At 47.4% G+C, this 16428-nt stretch overlaps 1 long non-coding RNA gene across 1 annotated transcript; it reads left to right on the top strand.

Annotated features, from left to right (window-relative positions):
• Positions 1–10305: 10305 nt before the first annotated feature.
• On the top strand, positions 10306–11514 carry LOC142370295 (uncharacterized). Its single transcript, XR_012767836.1, has 2 exons — positions 10306–11017; positions 11489–11514. It is a non-coding gene; the product is annotated as an uncharacterized LOC142370295 (long non-coding RNA).
• Positions 11515–16428: the final 4914 nt, after the last annotated feature.

Here is a 16428-nt window from a genome sequence, read left to right as displayed (position 1 = left end):
GACTCCTCCCCCTAAGACTGAGACTCCTCCCCCTGAAACATAGACTCCTCCCCCTGAAACATAGACTCCTCCCCCTGATAGAGAGACTCCTCCCCCTAAGACAGAGACTCCTCCCCCTGATACATAGACTCCTCCCCCTGATACAGAGACTCCTCCCCCTAAAACAGAGACTCCTCCCCCTGATACATAGACTCCTCCCCCTAAAACAGACTCCTCCCCCTAAGACAGAGACTCCTCCCCCTAAGACAGAGACTCCTCCCACTAAAACAGAGACTCCTCCCCCTGATACATAGACTCCTCCCCCTAAAACAGACTCCTCCAAATAAAACAGAGACTCCTCCCCCTGATACATAGTTTCCTCCCCCTAAGAAAGAGACTCCTCCTCCTGATACAGAAACTCCTCCCCTGAGACACAGACTCCACCCCTAAGACACAGACTCCACCCCTAAGACAGAGACTCCTCCCCCTGAAACAGAGACTCCTCCCCTTGATACATAGACTCCTCCCCCTGAAACAGAGACTCCTCCCCTAAGACAGAGACTCCTCCCACTAAAAACAGAGACTCCTCCCCCTAAGACAGAGACTCCTCCCCCTGAAACATAGACTCCTCCCCCTAAAACAGAGACTCCTCCCCTTGATACATAGACTCCTCCCCCTAAAACAGACTCCTCCCCCTGATAGAGAGACTCCTCCCCCTAAGACAGAGACTCCTCCCCCTGATACATAGACTCCTCCCCCTAAAACAGAGACTCCTCCCCCTAAAACAGACTCCTCCCCCTAAGACAGAGACTCCTCCCTCCTAAGACAGAGACTCCTCCCCCTAAGACAGAGACTCCTCCCTCCTAAGACAGACTCCACCCCCTAAGACAGAAACTCCACCCCTAAGACTCCACCCCCTGAGACAGAGACTCCTCCCCCTAAGACAGAGACCCCACCCCCTGAGAAAGAGACTCTATGACAGAGACCCCACCCCCTGAGAAAGAGACTCTATGACAGAGACTCCACCCCCTAAGACAGAGACTCCTCCCCTAAGACTCCTCCCCCTGTCACAGAGACTCCTCCCCCTAAGACAGAGACTCCTCCCTCCTAAGACAGAGACTCCTCCCCCTAAGACAGAAACTCTTCCCCTAAGACAGAGGCTCCACCCCTAAGACAGAGACTCCTCCCCCTGACACAGAGGCTCCACCCCTAAGACAGAAACTCCTCCCCTAAGACAGAAACTCCACCCCTAAGACTCCACCCCCTAAGACAGAAACTCCTCCCCTAAGACAGAGACTCCTCCGTCCTAAGACAGAGACTCCTCCCCCTAAGACAGAGACTCCTCCCTCCTAAGACAGAGACTCCTCCCCTAAGACTCCACCCCCTGACACTGACTCCTCCCCTAAGACAGAGACTCCTCCCCCTGACACAGAGACTCCTCCCCTAAGACAGAGACTCCTCCCCCTAAGACTCCTCCCCCAAGAAAGAGACTCCTCCCCCAAGACTCCTCCCCCTGACAAAGAGACTCCTCCCCTAAGACAGAGACTCCTCCCCTTGATACAGAGACTCCTCCCTCCTTAGGCAGAGACTCCTCGTGTGTGTGTGAACGTGCTAGTGCACGTGTGTGTGCACGTGCGTGCAAGTGCGTGTGCACGTGCTAGTGCATGTATGTTTGTGCACGTGCGTATGTGTGTGTGCACGTGTGTGTGTGCATGTGCATGTGTGTGCACGTGGTAGTGCACGTGTGTTTGTGCACGTGCGTGTGCATGCACATGCTAGTGCACATCTGTGCGTGTGCACGTGTGTGTGTGCATGTGTGTGTGCACGTGCGCGTGTTTGTGCACGTGCGCGTGTTTGTGCACGTGCTAGTGTACGTGTGTGTGCGCACGTGTGTGTGTGCACGTGCGTATGTGTATGCGTGTGCATCTATGTGCACGTTCTAGTGTACGTGTGTGTGCACGTGCTTGTGCATTTGTGTGTGTGCACGTGCGTGTGCATGTGTGTGCACGTGTGTGTGCACGTGCCTGTGCATTTGTGTGTGTGCACGTGCCAGTGCGCGTGTGTTTGTGCACGTGCGTATGTGTGTGCTAGTGCATTTGTGTGTGTGTGCACGTGCTAGTGCACGTGTGTGTTCACGTGCTAGTGCACGTTTGTTTGTGCATGTGTGTATGTGTGCACGTGCTAGTGCACTTGTGTTTGTGCACGTGCGTATGGGTGTGTGCTAGTGCATGTGTGTGTGTGCACGTGCGCGTGTGTGTGCACGTGCTAGTGTACGTGTGTGTGTGCACGTGTGTGTGTGCACGTGCGTGTGCATGTGTGTGTGTGCACGTGCCTGTGCACGTGTGTGTGTGCACGTGTGTATGTGCATGTGTGTGTGCACGTGTGTGTGTGCACGTGCGTGTGCATGTGTGTGTGCATGTGCATGTGTGTGCACGTGCCAGTGTGCGTGTGTTTGTGCTCGTGCATGTGTGTGTGCACGTGCGTGTGCATGTGTGTGTGCATGTGCATGTGTGTGCACGTGCCAGTGTGCGTGTGTTTGTGCTCGTGCATGTGTGTGTGCACGTGCCTGTGCACGTGTGTTTGTGCACGTGTGTGTATGCATGTGTATTTGCACGTACGTGTGTGTGTGCACGTGTGTGCACGTGCGTGTGCAAGTGTGTGTGTGCACGTGCCTGTGCACGTGTGTGTGTGCACGTGTGTGTGTGTGCATGTGTGTGTGCACGTGCTAGTGTACGTGTGTGTGTGCACGTGCGTGTGCATGTGTGTGCACGTGTGTGCACGTGCGTGTGAATGTCTGTGTGCGTGCACGTGGTAGTGCACGTGCGTGTGCACATGCTAGTGCACGTCTGTGCATGTGCGTGTGCACGTTTGTGTGTGCACGTGCGCGTGTGTTTGCACGTGCTAGTGTACGTGTGTGTGTGCACGTGCGCTTGTGTGTGTGCACGTGCTAGTGTACGTGTGTGTGTGCACGTGCGTGTGCATGTGTGTGCACGTGTGTGTGCACGTGCGTGTGCATGTGCACGTGCCAGTGCGCGTGTGTTTGTGCACGTGCGTATGTGTGTGCTAGTGCATTTGTGTGTGTGCACGTGCTAGTGCATTTGTGTGTGTGCACGTGCTAGTGCACGTGTGTGTGTGTGCGTGTGCATGTGTGTGTGCACGTGCATGTGCATGTGTGTGTGCACGTCCCAGTGCGCGTGTGTTTGTGCACGTGCGTATGTGTGTGCTAGTGCATGTGTGTGTGTGCACGTGCGCGTGTGTGTGCACGTGCTAGTGTACGTGTGTGTGTGCACGTGCGCGTGTTTGTGCACGTGCTAGTGTACGTGTGTGTGTGCACGTGTGTGTGTGCACGTGCTTGTGCATGTGTGTGTGCACGTGCTAGTGTACGTGTGTGTGTGCACGTGCGTGTGCATGTGTGTGTGTGTGCATGTGTGTGTGTGCACGTGCGCGTGTGTGTGCACGTGCTAGTGTACGTGTGTGTGTGCACGTGCGCGTGTTTGTGCACGTGCTAGTGTACGTGTGTGTGTGCACGTGTGTGTGTGCACGTGCTTGTGCATGTGTGTGTGCACGTGCTAGTGTACGTGTGTGTGTGCACGTGCGTGTGCATGTGTGTGTGTGCAAGTGTGTGTGTGCACGTGTGTATGTGCATGTGTGTGTGCACGTGTGTGTGTGCACGTGCGTGTGCATGTGTGTGTGCACGTGCCTGTGCACGTGTGTGTGTGCACGTGCCTGTGCACGTGTGTGTGTGCACGTGCCTGTGCACGTGCCTGTGCACGTGTGTGTATGCATGTGTATGTGCACGTGCGCGTGTGTGTGCACGTGCTAGTGTACGTGTGTGTGTGCACGTGTGTGCACGTGCGTGTGCAAGTGTGTGTGTGCACGTGCCTGTGCACGTGTGTGTGTGTGCATGTGTGTGTGTGCACGTGCTAGTGTACGTGTGTGTGTGCACGTGCGTGTGCACGTGTGTGCACGTGCGTGTGAATGTCTGTGTGCGTGTTCATGTGTGTTCATGTGCTAGTGTACGTGTGTGTGCACGTGTGTTTGTGCACGTGCTTGTGCATTTATGTGTTTGCAAGTGCTAGTGCACGTGTGTGTGCACGTGCGTGTGTATGTGTGTGCACGTGGTAGTGCACGTGCTTGTGCACATGCTAGTGCACGTCTGTGCATGTGCGTGTGCACGTTTGTGTGTGCACGTGCGCGTGTGTTTGCACGTGCTAGTGTACGTGTGTGTGTGTGCACGTGCGCTTGTGTGTGTGCACGTGCTAGTGTACGTGTGTGTGTGCACGTGCGTGTGCATGTGTGTGCACGTGTGTGTGCACGTGCGTGTGCATGTGCACGTGCCAGTGCGCGTGTGTTTGTGCACGTGCGTATGTGTGTGCTAGTGCATTTGTGTGTGTGCACGTGCTAGTGCACGTGTGTGTGTGTGCGTGTGCATGTGTGTGTGCATGTGCATGTGTGTGCACGTGTGTGTGTGCACGTGCTAGTGTACGTGTGTGTGCACGTGTTTGTGCACGTGTGTGTGCATGTGTGTGTGTGCACGTGCCAGTGCGCGTGTGTTTGTGCACGTGCGTATGTGTGTGCTAGTGCATTTGTGTGTGTGCACGTGCTAGTGCACGTGTGTGTGTGTGTGTGTGCATGTGTGTGCGTGTGCATGTGTGTGCACGTGTGTGTGCACGTGCGTGTGCATGTGTGTGTGCACGTCCCAGTGCGCGTGTGTTTGTGCACGTGCGTATGTGTGTGCTAGGGCATTTGTGTGTGTGCACGTGCTAGTGCACGTGTGTGTGCATGTGTGTGTGCATGTGCATGTGTGTGCACGTGCCAGTGTGCGTGTGTTTGTGCTCGTGCATTTGTGTGTGTGCACGTGCTAGTGCACGTGTGTGTGTGTGTGCGTGTGCATGTGTGCATGTGCATGTGTGTGCACGTGGTAGTGCACGTGCGTGTGCATGTGTGTGCACATGCTAGTGCACGTGTGTGTGTGTGTGCATGTGTGTGCGTGTGCATGTGTGTGCACGTGTGTGTGCACGTGCGTGTGCATGTGTGTGTGCACGTCCCAGTGCGCGTGTGTTTGTGCACGTGCGTATGTGTGTGCTAGGGCATTTGTGTGTGTGCACGTGCTAGTGCACGTGTGTGTGCATGTGTGTGTGCATGTGCATGTGTGTGCACGTGCCAGTGTGCGTGTGTTTGTGCTCGTGCATTTGTGTGTGTGCACGTGCTAGTGCACGTGTGTGTGTGTGTGCGTGTGCATGTGTGCATGTGCATGTGTGTGCACGTGGTAGTGCACGTGCGTGTGCATGTGTGTGCACATGCTAGTGCACGTCTGTGCATGTGCGTGTGCACGTGTTTGTGTGCATGTGCGTATGTGTGTGTTTGCGTCTGAATGTGTGTGTTTGTGCACATGCATTTGTGTGTGCACGTGGTTGTGTGCACGTGCTACTAGTGCACGTGTGTGTGCATTTGTGTGTGTGTGCACGTGTTTGTGTGCACGTGTTACTAGTGCACGTTCGTGTGCACGTGTGTGTGCAAATATCTGTAAATGTGCATAATTATATTCTAATGCCAAAAAAATGTGACAAAGACAACTATATTACACGTGAAATGTTTATTTACGAAATATTAAAAAATAATAATTTGAAACTTGATCAAATTAGGCTTCATCAAAGCAGCAACACACTCATTTAAACCAGACAGGTTACAAAATCAAATATTATGCAAAGGAAACTCAGAACGCAGAAATTCAGCACAGAGAACTGCCAATGCAATGAAGCTGCACTGCCCATGAACTATAAATGATAAAAGTAACATTTCAGTAATCAGCATTGAAACGTGCTATTGTAAATAGTTTTGCCTACTTCCAATTAGTGAGATACATCTGCCTGTCGGGGCGCGCAGGTTTCTTTAATCCTCGGTGGCACTGAGGACAGGGCCACTCGCAAGTCCTGTTCAACCGAGAGCCGCGACCTCCTGTTGTTCTTCATGTGAACTAGAGAGGAGAACGCCAACTCACACAGGCAGGTAGCGGGGAAAAGAAGCCGTTGCTCAATGGCGTGGTTGGACAAGCTCCGATGCAGAAGCCAACCAAAACTGATCCAGTGGGAGCTCACTACATTTGAGTTTCAGTGTGCGGTCCACACGGAGCTCTGCGCACTCCTCTCTCTCTCTTTCAGCGTGAGCTTTTCTGTTGAGGATTCCTGGTTGAATGGGTCTCGGATCCAGTCATAGTCCTCGATGTCAGCCACACGTGCGGCGCTCAAACCTGTCTTTTAAGGTCTTCAGGTCTTCAGGCTTCAGCGCGCTCCAGCTGCCTGTGGCGCAGCTGATGCCAGCGGGAACATCTCCATGGAGCCCTGTCCCAAAGAATCATTTTGCCCATAAACCCCCCACAGAATCTTGTCTGTGGATGATCAAATATTTTCATTCCTGCCCTGAAGCTTGGCGTTCAACTCGTTCAGATGCCCAAATATGTCCGCAAGGTGAGCCAGCCTGGCGCACCGCCTCTCATCCGCGAGCTTGTCCTTATGTGGGACAGCGTGTTCAGGTGAACATTCTAAAAGCTCTTCCCGAAGCTCATAAAGACGGGATAGGACTTTGGTGGCCGGCTCCCATCTCGGCGCACAGCTGGGAGAAGAGGCGAGATTTCAGTGTAATTCACCCGCCTCTGCACAGCCTGATTCAGCACCTCGGTCAACTCCGGGGGCATGGTTTTTGCAACTAATGCCTCTCGATGCAAAATGCAGTGGTTTGTCACAATATGTGGATTTTGTGCTTTCACCTGAGCAATAAATCCTTTCACTCTCCCCGTCATGCCTGCCGCACCATCTGCGCAAAGACTGACGCACATATTCCAGCTCAGATTGTTCTCTTCTAAATACTTATCGGTAACCCTGAATATTTCTTCTCCCGTTGTATGGCTTTCCATTTCTTTGCAGAAAAAAAAAGTCTCTTTGATAGAGTCACCATCAACATATCTGACGTTTGCCAGAAGTCGGGCTGCGGCCCCACTTATGGCAGTAGATGCGTCCAGTTGGAGGGACAATCTGCCGCTCGCCTGTGGTTTCTCTGTCAAATGTTGCTCAATGTCTCCTGACATGTCGTCGATCCTTCTTTTCATTGTATTATCAGACGACGGCACTTTGGATAGCTCATTTGCGGCATCTGGACCCAGAATGACACCTACAATTTTTTTGCAAGCGGGGAGGATGCGTGTCTCCGCTATTGTGTGAGGTTTCGTCTGCCTTGCAATGAGCTCCGCTAGCATGTAACTAGCCTCCATTGCCTTTTCAGACACTTTCACACAATCCAACAAACGGCCTTGCTGCCTCTGGTTCAGATCCCGCGCTCTTTTGAAGTAGGCCAAGTTTCTCTCAACGTGGAAGGTGTACAAAATGTTGTCTCTGTGTGTTTCTTTCTGTTAATAATTGCTGCGCATGTGAATTCCCACCCTGCCAAGGTCCTTGAATGCACCACAAAGACGCAGGTCGGTTCAGCGCAAAACATCGGCTGAACCGATCTCTGTGGTGTGTGCGTCCATTAAGCCGTGAGTTATGTTGATTTACTTATGTGTTACGCTATGTTGATGTTTGTGTTTATCCGTGAGTCTAATTTGATGACTTAGCAGTAGTTTTGCCATCGGTTTGTATAATATGGGGAACATTTAGCCACAAATGAGTAACGTGGGGCTAGCCGCTAACTAGCTATAGCCTGAAACGTGTATGTAGCTGTATTGCTCATCTCTTTGGTTTATACATTGCATACTGTATGTTAATTGATCAGTCACAGTGCATGCCCCTCATTTGTTGCATCTAAGCATAGATTTATTCTCATTCAAGTTTAATTGATTCATGCTGACTTTACATTCCAAACTAATCTTGAGCTGTATTTCAGTTGTTATTTGGTTAGATATATGTAGCTCAGGTGTATTCTTATGTTTAAGTTGTACTTCATTTCCAATCATTCTGTATTATTGTGCTTGTATTGCAGCAACCACACACCCACACCTTGCATAGCATTAGCTAACTTCTCCCGACAGAGGACGCGCTCAGGCTGAGGGCGGTTAGCATCCCCGGCGGTCCAAGTGAAACCATGAGACAGGTAGCTTTCATTATACTGCCTGCTGACAGTTTCCTTCTTTTGTTTTCCTGTGGTGGTGGTGGTGGTGGTGGGCTTTCGGCAGTCTCTGGACTGGTGGCTGGTCGTTTGCTCCGCACAAGAAAGCGCTCCATTTTCTCGCTAGAGTGTTTCTCTGTCTTAATGTTGTTCTTCAGCCTTTGATGTGTCACGCTCCTTTATATTTTTAAAATAATTGTTTTTAGGTATAGAATTTGCCTCTGTATTATGAAATGAGTGCATACAAAGTACTGATATAGTAAATTAAAAAAATATTATTTTTGTGTAGTTTTATATTGCAATAATGATATATGGCTGTCAAAATCCCACGGCACACCGTTTGGGAACCACTGAGCTAGCTAACCTGTACTGTACTGTCGTTAGCTAGCTAACCTTTACTGTACTGTGGTTAGCTAGCTAACCTGTACTGTACTGTCGTTAGCTAGCTAACCTGTACTGTCGTTAGCTAGCTAACCTGTACTGTACTGTGGTTAGCTAGCTAACCTGTACTGTACTGTCGTTAGCTAGCTAACCTGCACTGTTGTTAGCTAGCTAACCTGTACTGTACTGTCGTTAGCTAGCTAACCTGCACTGTTGTTAGCTAGCTAACCTGCACAGCTCAGAGTTTTTCTTTTTTTTTTCTTTCTTTTTTTATTAGAAAAAAAGTCCTATTTTGGGTTAAAACTGACTCTCTTTTACAAGGAAAAAAACACAAACCAGAACCAGCTGATATTTAACATTATTTGCACAGCTGCAGGAGGTCTCCTACACAATCGGGTTGGTTTCAGTTTATCGGTAATTAGAATGGACGATGATTTTCCCTCCAGCCCAAAAGCTGGTGTAGTTTGGCTGGCGTGAGGCATAATTATCCCTTTGTGAGGTCTTATCATTGTGTTTACTCCCCTTTTCCTTCGGGTCAAAAATGACCCGCCCTACCAAAGCCCCAAAATAAAGCAACTGAATTGAATTTTAAATCCAAAATCTACTTTGTATGATGAAACCACCTGTTATTTATCTATTCAACTCAATTCAATACAGTTTTTATCATGTATTTTTTTGTTACACAATACAAAAAGACAATCACCAGTTTTCAGGATTACACTTTTTTTTTTTTTTTTAACCACAAACCAACTGTCAGTTGGACCAACAGTTTTCTTGTTTTCTCAGTTTTCTACCCTAACCCGGACCAATAAAATAAAAGTGAGAACATTTGTAACCTGCAGCCTATTTGTAAAGGCTTCACCATAGATTGATAGATAGATAGATAGATAGAAACATAATCATAATCTGATCTAGCAGCACTACTAACAATATTGTTTTAAAAGGAGTTTCTTTTTTTTACATGTGGCATTGTGACACCACTTCCAAATACTGGATGACCAAAGAGTCTGTCCTCACTTTGAATTTAAGAAACAATTTCCCAAAAAGGGTCAAAACCCATTTGCACAACAAATCTGATGACCCTGAAAGAGATGTATAGAAATACATTTAGGTTTGGTACATCTGCAGTTTCTCTTTCATCTGTCCAGCAGACTTTGTCAACATGGTTTACATGGTGACTGATGAATGCATCACATGTATAATGACCAACCAACAAGAGGCCTTTAACTCTTAGCAATATACTTTCTCTTTTTTTTATCTGGAATACTGTAGTCTGTAAATTTCACTGTACTTCTTCTGCATTACATTCCTTTTGCAGCAGTAGTTTCTTTAGCCTTTTAGTAGAGGTCAAGATCATTTTGCTAAACCTTCATCTCTAAGTAGATGTTTGATATAAACTGGCAAGAATCCTCTTCACGAGTCTGATGTTTCACACAATCAAGGACGAGGGTTGCAAAGATGTGTTGTCTGTCGTCTCAGAAATGTTCATAAATTCTCTTTTTTACTATAAGAAAAAATGGAAATTCCATGACGTAGAGAAGTCCTAAACAGATTAAAGGATGTCAGTGTTGACTTTGTAAGCTTGAGAATACAGTATTTGCAACCATTTTAGTTGACCTGTTACAACGTTATTCTTATACCTTATTATTATCATCTTGAAATGTGGACTTCACAGGATGCAGCCTTTGATTTGTGGGCACAGTGCATGCTGTGATGAGCTCTCTGCTCTGTAATGTCTTGAAACGGCTTAAGGAGTTGCTGAAGAAACAAAGGCAGAGTGAATATACATGCACTTGCTGTAGATCTACCCCCTTCTCCCAGTATTCACACACAATCCCACACAGAGTTTTTGTAATGACGTCCTGATGGGCACTTGCACACTGATCATATTTCGTCAGAACTGAGCGTGCCCCGAGGCACTCCAGATGCAGGTTTGTTTACGCTGGTTTGGCTGTTAATGGCACGCCGTAACACAGACCTGTCGGTCAGGATAGACATGTTCCTACTCATCTCCTCGCTGCCATTGATCACATGACCTTACAGGGATGTTACATTCCGACACGTTTAATGGGTTTCTGTTTCTCTGCAGGCTTTGACTTGAAGAGCAAGTGCTTCTGTGACTGAAACGCTAAAGAAGTGAAGGATGAGCCCAAGAAACAGAAAGCAAAATGAGTTATTTGACAGAGGTGAAAGGTGAGAATAAAAGCAGTTTTCCACCAGGATGACAGATGGAGAGAGGTTTGGACAAGCCTGTCACTCTGCACGTCTTTTTCCAGCAGATCAGACACACAAATCCAAAATACGCTCTCATAATCTGAACAGAGGAGTTAAAGAGAGCCGAGCTGTAAATCTCTGGCAGAAAGCCTTCGAGTTTTCCAACGTTCATGAGCCCGTGGGATGCAAGCTTTACAAAGAGGAACAAAAGACACATGACTTCAACATATCCAGTATTTTAACAGCTGATTTGCAGATTGGAGGATGCCTTCAGGGAAGATCTGGCGCCATCTCCTGTGTCAGATTTTTATCGTGAAATTAGATACGGACCAATCAAATAAAAGTGAGAACATTTGTAACCTGCAGCCTATTTGTAAAGGCTTCACCATAGATAGATAGAAACATAATCATAATCTGATCTAGCAGCACTACTAACAATATTGTTTTAAAAGGAGTTTCTTTTTTTATATACTCTGTCATAACCTACAATTCCAACTTGTGATTTAATTCAACTCTAAACTGTATTTTTAGCCAAAAGCTTTGCTTTCCATGCAGAATATAAAAAACACATACTGACCATTTCTCAGGTATATGATCTTATTTTAGTTTTTTCTTTTTCTGTTGGGAAGTATTTGAGTGGTCTTTTTGTTTAATTCATGGCCTGCACATGGAAAATCCAACCAAACACTTTCAGTGTTTCTTACATTTACTTTGACTTTTATTTCATTGCCTACAATCTAAACACATTATATTTCATGTTTTGTTTTACCACCTTAGTTTAGTTTGCTAATATTAATCCATTTTGACGTTTCAGGCTGCAACAAAGATGCATTCATGCTTCCATCACAGAGGTGGAAATGAGCTTTGCCAAGTTGTGTTTTTTAAATATTTTTTGTAAGGACAAGAGGAAAGAAATGGTTCAAGTTTACCGAGAGGCTCCTCCAGAGGGCTGCAATGCATCAAAAACTGAGTAAACCAATAATGTTTGACAAATGAAGCACGTATAATATGTTGTAATTGAACATTCAGTTCATGACAAAAGCTTTACATTGATTTATACTTTTCTGTTTATATCATTACAGTATTTATGCTGAAACAACAGTGTTTAGTTCTATAACTTAATGTCTCCCAAATGTTCACCATATATCAGTAATGTACATTCATGCTTTTCACAGATGTCCAAGTCGAGGCTTGTTGTTGAAAAAAAACGAATAAATGTGACACAAGCAGTTGCATCTTTTGCTGTAAAATAAGATTAAGAGCTGAGGACTCGTGCTGCACGTTGTCCTCAGTACCACAGATGGACATTATCCAGGAATGTTACTCTAAACACCCCAAAAAATCCTGTTTACAAGAAAAACAAACACATTGTAATACACATAAAACCCACTGGGACAAAAAGAAGAAAGAAAAGAAGAAATATCATCATCCTGCTCCCTTCATACAACTGAAATTGTCACCGCTGCCAATATAAACAGCTACTTTATGGGATTCATTAGCAGTGCAGAAGTCCATCTGGGCCCCATTTTTAACATATTTGCTCGCCTGAAACAACCTGTTGCATAACTCAACTTACATTAACACTTTATTTATACAACATTTAACAATTTAAAGCACGAGTTCACATTCACAATTCAAATAACAGCGCTTAGAAAGTCCATATTTCTAATAAATGGGTGTAAAGGCTAGTAAAATGAAAGAAATCCACAACTGAATGCAGAAGTTTTGGTTAAATGCAAGGTTTTGCCTCGATTTGAATCGATTGTGGGAGGTGTAAATGCTCCTTTCCAAAGCAGCACTGTCCCAGTGGATCAAACCTGTGACATTCTGAGTTCAGGCTGTGGCGTTTTGCTCCCACGCGGTTTGTGTTTTGATGCCAAATACCTTTATCTTTCTCTGCAGCCTCGACAAAGAGCTCCCAGACCTCTGCTGCACAAAGGAACCGATCCGGAGCAACTTGCTCCCAGATTGTGGTCCAGCCAGCGGATGTAGTTGTTCATACTCCTCTGTCCAACACTCGACAACAGCTGATGTTGTTACAGCCTTAATCAACTCAAGGCTGGACTTTTAGAACTTTTAGAACTGCTTGTACCTGGGCATCAGTTAGCCTGTGTTAGCCTTTTCTCCCCGTTTGCCTTCCTTAAGAACGGCTTCCTGTTTAGCCCAGCCAATAATATTGTTGTCAGCACTGATGAGTTGTAATAATAATACTAATAAATGAAGTGAAGAAAGAAGAGAAGAAGAAGAGACCGGCCCACATTTCCCATCATGCCTGTGTGTGTGTGGCAGAGGAAAAGGCGAAGGAGGTGAAGCAGCAGCAGCAGCGGCAGCAGAGCCTGAGTCCCAGCGAGGAGGGAGGGAGGGAGCAGCCGGCCGAGCTGGGGAAGAGCTGCTCTGTGTGAATGAACAAGGCAGTTTGAAGCCTTTTCCCGCTCTGTTGGCGCAACCGTGAGTCAGAGGGGCGCGAGCTCAGAGGGACATAAATAGAGCGAGCGGCTGGCGAGGACCCTGCCGCACGCGCGGGGGCGTGTCCCCTCGCGGAATGTAGCGAAATGTGCCGAGACTTCGTCTCGGCAAATCGCTACAATCCGCTCCGAATCTCTTTCTCTCCTCCTCTTCTTCTCTCCTCCTCTTCTTCTCTCCTCCTCTTCTTCTCTCCTCCTCTCTTCTCCCCCCCCCCCCCCCCCCCTCTCCTTTCTCTCCCTCTCCCTCTCCCTCTCCTTCCTCTCCCTCTCCCTCCAAGCTCAAACAGCTGGTGTTTCTCAACGCTCTTTGAGTGGCTTAATACAGTCAGTTCTTCCTCTCGAGTGGTTGACATGTTTTTTATCCTTCAGAGTTTCATACTTTCATTAATAGCGCCGTATTGGATCACTGTATGGTGCCCCCCCCCCCCCCTTTTTTCTTGGTGATGAAGCTGCTTTGATACTGTTTCGTGTTGTGGTGGCTGTTGGTATTTCTAACTGTTGAATTGATCTGAAGTTGTTTTTGTGGAAGTGGTGCTATTTTGTGATCATTGAACTGGTTGTAATAAAACTTTTATTTATAAAGCATTGTCATGCAGCATTTTTACTCATCATAAGGGCTTAACAATGTCAATAATGAAACAAAACGTTATAAAATGAGGTTTAAGCTATTAATTAATTGATCATGTTAATATATATGGGACCGGTTAGGGTTAGGGTTAGAGTTAGAGTTAGAGTTAGGGTTAAGGCTGGGGTTAGGGTTAAGGCTGGGGTTAGGGTTAGGGCTAGGGTTAAGGCTGGGGTTAGAGTTAGGGCTAGGGTTAAGGCTGGGGTTAGAGTTAGGGCTAGGGTTAAGGCTGGGGCTAGAGTTAGGGCTAGGGTTAAGGCTGGGGTTAGGGGCCTGCCAGGTGAGTGTTTAAACTTGTAGCACCCACAGTTGCAGATATGCAACAAGCTTTTTATTTAGTTACATTATAATTCGATTTACATGACATTATTTGAAATTTCAAATTTGAAATTTGAAATTGAGTTTGAACTTGTTTTGACTGAAGGAATTCATTTTTTAGCAAAAATCCGTATTTCGTCTTAACTCCTCAAAAGAAGGCTATTCCTGTGTTTCTTTCTCAAAAAAGGTCATTTAAAGGGCTTTATGCGTGGAACCTACTTCGAATGGATACATATGAAGGACAAAGGAGTTTCAATTTGTTTTGACTGAAGGAATTCCTTTTATAGCAAAGATCCGTATTTCGTCTTAACTCCGCAAAAGAAGGCTATTCCTGTGTTTCTTTCTCAAAAAAGGTCATTTAAAGGGCTTTATGCGTGGAACCTACTTCGAATGGATACATATGAAGGACAAAGGAGTTTCAACTTGTTTTGACTGAAGGAATTCCTTTTATAGCAAAGATCCGTATTTCGTCTTAACTCCGCAAAAGAAGGCTATTCCTGTGTTTCTTTCTCAAAAAAGGTCATTTAAAGGGCTTTATGCGTGGAACCTACTTCGAATGGATACATATGAAGGACAAAGGAGTTTGAACTACAGAAGAGACGTGTCTAAGTGTGTGTTTGTGCATGTTTGCGTGTGCATGTGTGCTGGTGTGTGTTTGTGCGTAAACGTACGTGCATGTGTACATGTGCACGTGCACACGCGTGTGACAAACTCCTCCCCCTGAAATATAGACTCCTCCCCTTGATACATAGACTCCTCCCCCTTACACAGACTCCTCCCCCTGATACAGAGACTCCTCCCCTTGATACATAGACTCCTCCCCCTGATACAGAGACTCCTCCCCCCTAAAACAGAGACTCCTCCCCTAAGACAGAGACTCCTCCCCCTGAAACAGAGACTCCTCCCACTAAAACAGAGACTCCTCCCCCTGATACATAGTTCCCTCCCCCTAAGAAAGAGACTCCTCCCCCTAAAACAGACTCCTCCCCCTAAGAAAGAGACTCCTCCCCCTAAAACAGAGACTCCTCCCCTTGATACATAGACTCCTCCCCCTGATACATAGACTCCTCCCCCTAAGACAGAGACTCCTCCCCCTAAAACAGAGACTCCTCCCCTAAGACAGAGACTCCTCCCCCTGAAACAGAGACTCCTCCCACTAAAACAGAGACTCCTCCCCCTGATACAGAGACTCCTCCCCCTAAAACAGACTCCTCCCCCTGAGACTGAGACTCCTCCCCCTGAAACATAGACTCCTCCCCCTGAAACATAGACTCCTTCCCCCTGATACAGAGACTCCTCCTCCTGATACAGAAACTCCTCCCCCTGAAACAGAGACTCCTCCCCCTGATACATAGACTCCTCCCCCTGATAGAGAGACTCCTCCCCCTGAAACAGACTCCTCCCCCTGATACATAGACTTCTCCCCCTAAAACAGAGACTCCTCCCACTAAAGCAGAGACTCCTCCCCCTAAGACAGAGACTCCTCCCCCTGAAACATAGACTCCTCTCCCTAAAACAGAGACTCCTCCCCTTGATACATAGACTCCTCCCCCTAAAACAGACTCCTCCCCCTGATAGAGAGACTCCTCCCCCTAAGACAGAGACTCCTCCCCCTAAGACAGAGACTCCTCCCCCTGATACAGAGACTCCTCCCCCTAAAACAGAGACTCCTCCCCCTGATACATAGACTCCTCCCCCTAAAACAGACTCCTCTCCCTAAGACAGAGACTCCTCCCCCTAAGACAGAGACTCCTCCCACTAAAACAGAGACTCCTCCCCCTGATACATAGACTCCTCCCCCTAAAACAGACTCCTCCAAATAAAACAGAGACTCCTCCCCCTGATACATAGTTTCCTCCCCCTAAGAAAGAGACTCCTCCCCCTGAAACAGAGACTCCTCCCCTTGATACATAGACTCCTCCCCCTGAAACAGAGACTCCTCCCCTAAGACAGAGACTCCTCCCACTAAAAACAGAGACTCCTCCCCCTGAAACATAGACTCCTCCCCCTAAAACAGAGACTCCTCCCCTTGATACATAGACTCCTCCCCTAAAACAGACTCCTCCCCCTGATAGAGAGACTCCTCCCCCTAAGACAGAGACTCCTCCCCCTAAAACAGACTCCTCCCCCTAAGACAGAGACTCCTCCCTCCTAAGACAGAGACTCCTCCCCCTAAGACAGAGACTCCTCCCTCCTAAGACAGACTCCACCCCCTAAGACAGAAACTCCACCCCTAAGACTCCACCCCCTGAGACAGAGACTCCTCCCCCTAAGACAGAGACCCCACCCCCTGAGAAAGAGACTCTATGACAGAGACCCCACCCCCTGAGAAAGAGACTCTATGAC

The sequence above is a fragment of the Odontesthes bonariensis genome, chromosome 20 (assembly GCF_027942865.1).
Source record: "Odontesthes bonariensis isolate fOdoBon6 chromosome 20, fOdoBon6.hap1, whole genome shotgun sequence".
Classification (NCBI taxonomy): domain Eukaryota; kingdom Metazoa; phylum Chordata; class Actinopteri; order Atheriniformes; family Atherinopsidae; genus Odontesthes; species Odontesthes bonariensis.
This window is presented reverse-complemented; position numbering and strand designations above follow the sequence as displayed.